The sequence below is a fragment of the Bidens hawaiensis genome, unplaced genomic scaffold, assembly GCF_021521415.1.
Source record: "Bidens hawaiensis isolate Kalapana, Puna unplaced genomic scaffold, B.hawaiensis_p1.1 tig00008011_1, whole genome shotgun sequence".
NCBI lineage: Eukaryota > Viridiplantae > Streptophyta > Magnoliopsida > Asterales > Asteraceae > Bidens > Bidens hawaiensis.
The window spans coordinates 932,848-938,734 of record NW_027491561.1 but is presented as its reverse complement, the minus strand read 5'-3'; the positions used below and the strand labels follow the sequence as shown (position 1 = coordinate 938,734).

The window sequence follows — 5,887 nt, the reverse complement described above, 5'->3', positions numbered from 1 at the left end:
TGGTTTAATATATAGGAAATAATTTTTTTTTTAATTCTCCAACGGTAAAAAAAACGGTCAAATTTTGATTAATGTGCGGTTTTGTATACAACGCGCACAAAATGGAAATCAACATAACACAGGGAGGGACGGTGTACCCCCGCGTTTTGCTTCATAACTTTGGTGGTAAAGCCACCACTACGGGTGGTCTTACAATTTTGATTGTGTTAGAGATTTACCGTCAACTTTAATTATTCCTATTCAAACTGCTCCTCATTATCTTTTATTTATATTCTAAAAGCAAAAAAATACCCTAAATTAACTTTAGGCCGCAAATACCTAAGGATGAAACAACATTATGAAACAATGTAAAAAATTTATAAAATATACTATGCTTAAAATCATGGAGCCTTATAGGAAACTATTAGCTATGTCGCCATTCTAATACAAATTATATATCATCATGGTTCATATATGATATATCCATTAAAAGATTCTATCACCTTTCCATCATCTTATAGTAATTAGTAAACACGTACCTAAGTTCTTTAACAAACTAACAATGAATCCCCCAATTCATGTTCAATCGGTTATGTATAACTTATAGCATTCTTAGTATGTTCCCTGTAAATATGAAAATGACTTTTGTAAATTATATGGTATGATTATGAGTAATTGAGAGAACAAATGTTATGTGGGAAAATTAAAGTTTGGATTTTATTGTTCACACCATATAACTTTTTAATATTTTCTAAAAGTTATGAGTAGAAAAAAGAGAAAATATAATAATAAAGGTACATTTAGTTGAAAATAAAAGAAAAAAATAAAATAATTTTTAATGTAGTTACGTAGATATGGATATGAAATGGGTTAAGAATGCTCTTATTGTAAATGAGCAGTTTTATTTGCTTTAAGGTATTCCGATAATCAAAATATCAAACTGCTAAAGTAGTTTTCTTATTATTATTATTATTATTATTATATTTTTTTAATGACTACATGTTATACTCTATAGTGATTAAAACTTTGACCTTCTTTTCTACGCCCAATTTTTCAAATCATCTTACCAACCCAACAAAGTGGAAATAGCCTAAGGAAAAAATGATAATTCAAAATAAATGGTTTTCCTTATTTATTTTCTCATTAGGTGGAAGTAAATATTTTTGTAAATTAGTTTTGACATGTTTATTTGAGCGTATACGTGTTTATTTTCTTTGAAACTGACAACGATTCAAATGTTTTCATTTGATGCGTAAATTCATGTAATTTTTTTTCTTTTGATCAGCTAAATATTACATTCCACAATAATTGAATATTTGATCTCTTATTATATACTTTAACCACCTTACCATCTCATCAAAGTGGGAATGACACGAATTCAAGTAATTTATTATCTAATCATTGACGACAAAGTGACTTTTTGAACATTTGAGTCTTAGTATTCATTTTAAAATTAAAATATGTTTATCGGTCACGGTTTTCTGGTACACATTATGAATCTTAGCAAATGCTTATGTGATAAATATTTATGGTATAAAACAACAAAAATGACATGGTTATTGGTTTTTGCTAACTCATGAAACTTCAAAGTCAAAATATTTTTTATAAGAAAAGGGAAGCAACTTTTCGTGTTGAGTAAAAGTCACATACGTTAATGACATGAATGCTGATATGCCACTGATTGGATGATGTGACCCTTGTTAGTTAGTGTTTTAACAGTTCAAAAGTTAGTTAAGTATGTATATAAAGTTAGGAGCTTGTAATACTTTTTACATAAGCGATGTGGTTATGTGGTTCCCTCGACAAGCATATGCCAGTATGCCACCCATATGTTAGGATCTCGGTGACATAAGCCATATGGAACCAATACTCTTTGAAACCGGTTTGGAATCGATAGAAACCGCAGGTTCAGGACCTGTTTGTAATCATATTCATTGAAAATCGGTTTCAAACGGAACCGGTTTATACTCAACCCAATATTGAATTTTTGTTGACCAATCCGAAGTGGTTTTTACCTTGGAACCGGTTTATGCACCTCTAATTTCTATGCTTTATAGATGGTTTAGGGAAAAATGATATAGAGAGAATGTCATGTATATTAATGATGACAACCACCACCTTAACAAGTAAATGATAACACTATAGCGCACGTCAAATCTTTTTCTCTCTTCGCACGCCAATTTTTCGTTTAGTTTCATGATCCCATTGTTACACGGATATCTAGACTCGGTATACCGTGTTATATTTTTTCTTAACAAACTTTGCCACATACCACCTAAATCAAGACATGCCCCAATTAGTCAACAACTAGACTTAAAAACCTGTTTCTAATGTAAATTGCATGTGAACACTAAACAATACAAACAACCTCGAGTAACTTTCTCAACACACAATTGTGGAGTACTTTTTCATAGAATAATTTCTTAAAACATAATCATTATGTTCTATCAATGATTCACATCTTTTGACTATCTTTGTAACAATGCCAACTATATGCCAGTAAATTTACTTAACACTCAAATTAACCAACCAACATAACAGTACTTCAAATCAGTACACGAGCAAATACCTAATACCAAATACAACAACCGAATCCTGTAATTAACCGTCTCTCTAAGACATGCTAACACGATACGACATAATAACAAAACGATCCTAAGTCCTAACAATGTCTCATTTCTTCATCATATTTCTTCTTAATCTAAACAAAAAGTAAACTTAAAGATCAAAAACTTCAAATCTAGAGAAAGCGTTGAAGAAAATCTTTAACAGTATCGATATAAGGCGATCTTGTAGGAATAATATGACCATAATCATGCTCGATTGTGACCGAAGACCCTTCTTCAAACAATGACACGAGTCGTCTACTAGCATCAAACGCTATCTGTGTATCTTTACCATGATCACTACCATATATATGAAGTGAAGGACAGTTAATTAAGCTCTTCTCATTTTCTGCTAGATTAACACGGAACCCAGAACACAGTATTATGAATCTGAAATCAATTTCACCCTTCAAACTCAATTTCTGAGCAGCAACACAAGCAGCCATTGCTGCCCCTTGAGAAAACCCCAAGATTCCATCAAACGGTCCGTTTTTAGCCACGAATTCTTTCAAATATGTCACTGACTTTTCATACCCAGAAGTTTGTTTCTGGTATTGAAGAGAATCAAAAGGAGTTTGAGCTATTTCCCAGTTTAAACTCGGGTTTTTATCGGTATCGGGATCAATAAACCATGCGAACTTTCTATTGCAAACTTTATTTGGTGGAAATTTTGTTTCACCGGTTTCTTGATTTTGGTAGATAAACTGAAGCTGATGCGGCGCGTCGATGTAAACGAAGTCGACCATATTTTTTAACTTTTTAGCTAACGATGCGGTTCTTCCTTTAAAACTGGATGCGTTCTGGGGAAACCCGTGTAAGCACAAAATTCTCAGCTTTCTTGAACCCTTTAAACCAGCTTCGTATTTAGGTTCAGGTTCATCAGGCTTACCATATTTCTGACATAACTCACAAACATAAACCTGATCCTTACCCTTGCACGCGTGGCAGACCAGCACGAGCATTCTACAGTATCTGCATCTGCTTCTAGAAGAATAATCATCAAAAGGGAAGTTACAAATTAAACAGTTACCAACCACATTTGCATCCGAGGGTCCCACCGAAACCCGATGGTCAAAAACAAAATTCTTCCCTTTAAAAAAGCCACCATCGGGAAACTGCTCCATGTACCGTTGAATCCCGCCATATAACTGAAACACGTTTTCAAAACCGGGACCTTTGGATTTGATGTATGCTGATGCCATCTCACACCTAATTCCACCCGTGCAATACATTAAAATATATATATTGCGCAATTTCTCTGAGTGATTATCTATCCACGAAGGAAGATCACTGTATTGCCGAGTTTCGGGATCCAGCGTTTCGACATTTGGAACGTTAAATTTCCCGATTCTGGTTTCATATAAGTTTCTTGCATCCAAAAGAACATATTTTTTTGATGTTTTTGAGGTTTCTGAAGCGTTTTGAAGTAGCGAATGAAATTCAGTGGCGAATAAATGTTGTCCCGCGTTTGATATTTCGGGTGGTTTTAGAAGCGGGTGGGAGCTAAGTGTGACTAATTCTTTAACGATTCAGATTGAAAGAGAAGTGAAACCACATTCTTCTGCTATTTTGTCATTAACAGGCTCATTGCATGTTGCTAACTTGAAATCTGTCCCTTCAAACAATGGATTTTTGGACATTAGCGCGATGTGTTCGTTTAAAGATGATAGTTTTCCACCGATGGTGACATTGACACCGTGTGGGGCCAGGCGTACACGACCGAGAAGGGAGAGTGAGGTGCAGTTGGAATTGTAGGTGGTGTAAAGGTCGTCAAGATTGGGGATTTTGGCGTATTTGTAGTATAACAGAACTCCATATGTGCCATCGTTAGTGTAGTTGTTATCTGTCATGTTTTCTGCAACAAGAACAAGAATCATCATATTATGTTTCTACGAAATAAGTTAGTGACTATACTTAACTGGTAAACTAGTGGGGTCAGCAGAGGCCTGCATATCAATTACAGAAAATATATTCAACTGCGCTAGAAAAGCTCTCAAACTTTTATTTGTTAATCTAATTGCGTAGTCATTAATATAACAACTTAGTTATCATTTCCTTAAATCCAGAAAATACACTGACTATTACAATTTGATTTATCATCCTGTTGGTGTAACTTACTTTGCTGAACTTAAAGATCTAACGTATACTAACGCCTAAAATGAATATTATCTTCATCTTCTTGTTACTTTCTCAACTTATTTATAACATTCTGCAAATCATTAAATTATATTAGCATACTTCAATAGTTCAATGTTGCTCAAGATTATGAGAATGGTTATTTGATAGGTTTTCAAGATACCAAATTTTTTATATGTATTTAAACCCGTGACTCCATACTGTAGTAAAATCAATCGAATGCAGCATAAACCTAATTCCTAAAGCAATTACTCAAAGTCAACTTCAGAAATCAAATACAAAACTAATATAAAGAAAAAAACCAATCATTTCACCCTTTTTTTGCTAAAATCCAGTCAAAGTTCAAGACCCGAGCCAACCGCCTAAATACAATTTGGCGCGGGTGTTCGTAAGGTTCATACACCTATTTGCACTTTCTAATCTGATATCTAAATCTATTGGCAATGAAGCATTTATCAGGCAATGAAGAAACACATATTCACATAATAACAAGAAACACAAACAGCAAGAATACCATATCAGCAAACCGATACCAATAGTGAAACATAATTCAAACCCACAAACAGTGTTAATAAAAAAATAGTCAATACACCCATTGAAGCATTTCATCAAACACCTGGTGTGCAAAACCCAAAGAAACAAATTCAAGCACAAGTTAATGATGGAAGTGAATACAGCACCTAAATGAGTTAGATTCCGGTGGATGGAATCTGATATGGTGGATTTATCTTCTTCTCGGTGGGTTAGGGTTTTGAAAACCTGCAAGTTATTTACAAATCAACTTCCGAACCTAAGTTTGATTTAACTGTGCGGACCGGTTCGTGATTATGGATGGTGAAGTCCGGTCCGGTTCAAAAATTTAAGCTTTATAAACCGGTTAAATTATTCTTGGTGTTGGGCCTAATCAGTAATATCAGATTATTTGTGGCGTTGGGCCGAACTATCAGAAGGAGGTTTTGCTGGTATTGTTTTTTTTAGTTGCGACTCTTCTCAGTGTTAAGTTATCGCACTCTTTAAATTTGGAAAGTCTCATTGCCCAAATTTGACCAGACTATATTGTCTTAGCCGGGTTACGCTGGCTTTAAAGTTTGGCTTTGGGTGTTCCCCCGGAAAACCATATCGTCGCTGCCACCTGACAATCGTTGTGCCACAACAAAAGCTGAACT

General features: G+C 34.3%; 1 pseudogene across 1 annotated transcript; it reads right to left on the bottom strand.

Annotated features, from left to right (window-relative positions):
• Positions 1 to 2,329: 2,329 nt before the first annotated feature.
• Positions 2,330 to 5,533, bottom strand: LOC143636589 (rhodanese-like domain-containing protein 6 pseudogene; annotated as a pseudogene). The gene is made up of 2 exons (XR_013154265.1): positions 5,402 to 5,533; positions 2,330 to 4,440 (listed from the first exon to the last, which is right to left on the bottom strand). The product of XR_013154265.1 is annotated as a rhodanese-like domain-containing protein 6 pseudogene (transcript).
• Between the last annotated feature and the right edge of the window lie 354 nt (positions 5,534 to 5,887).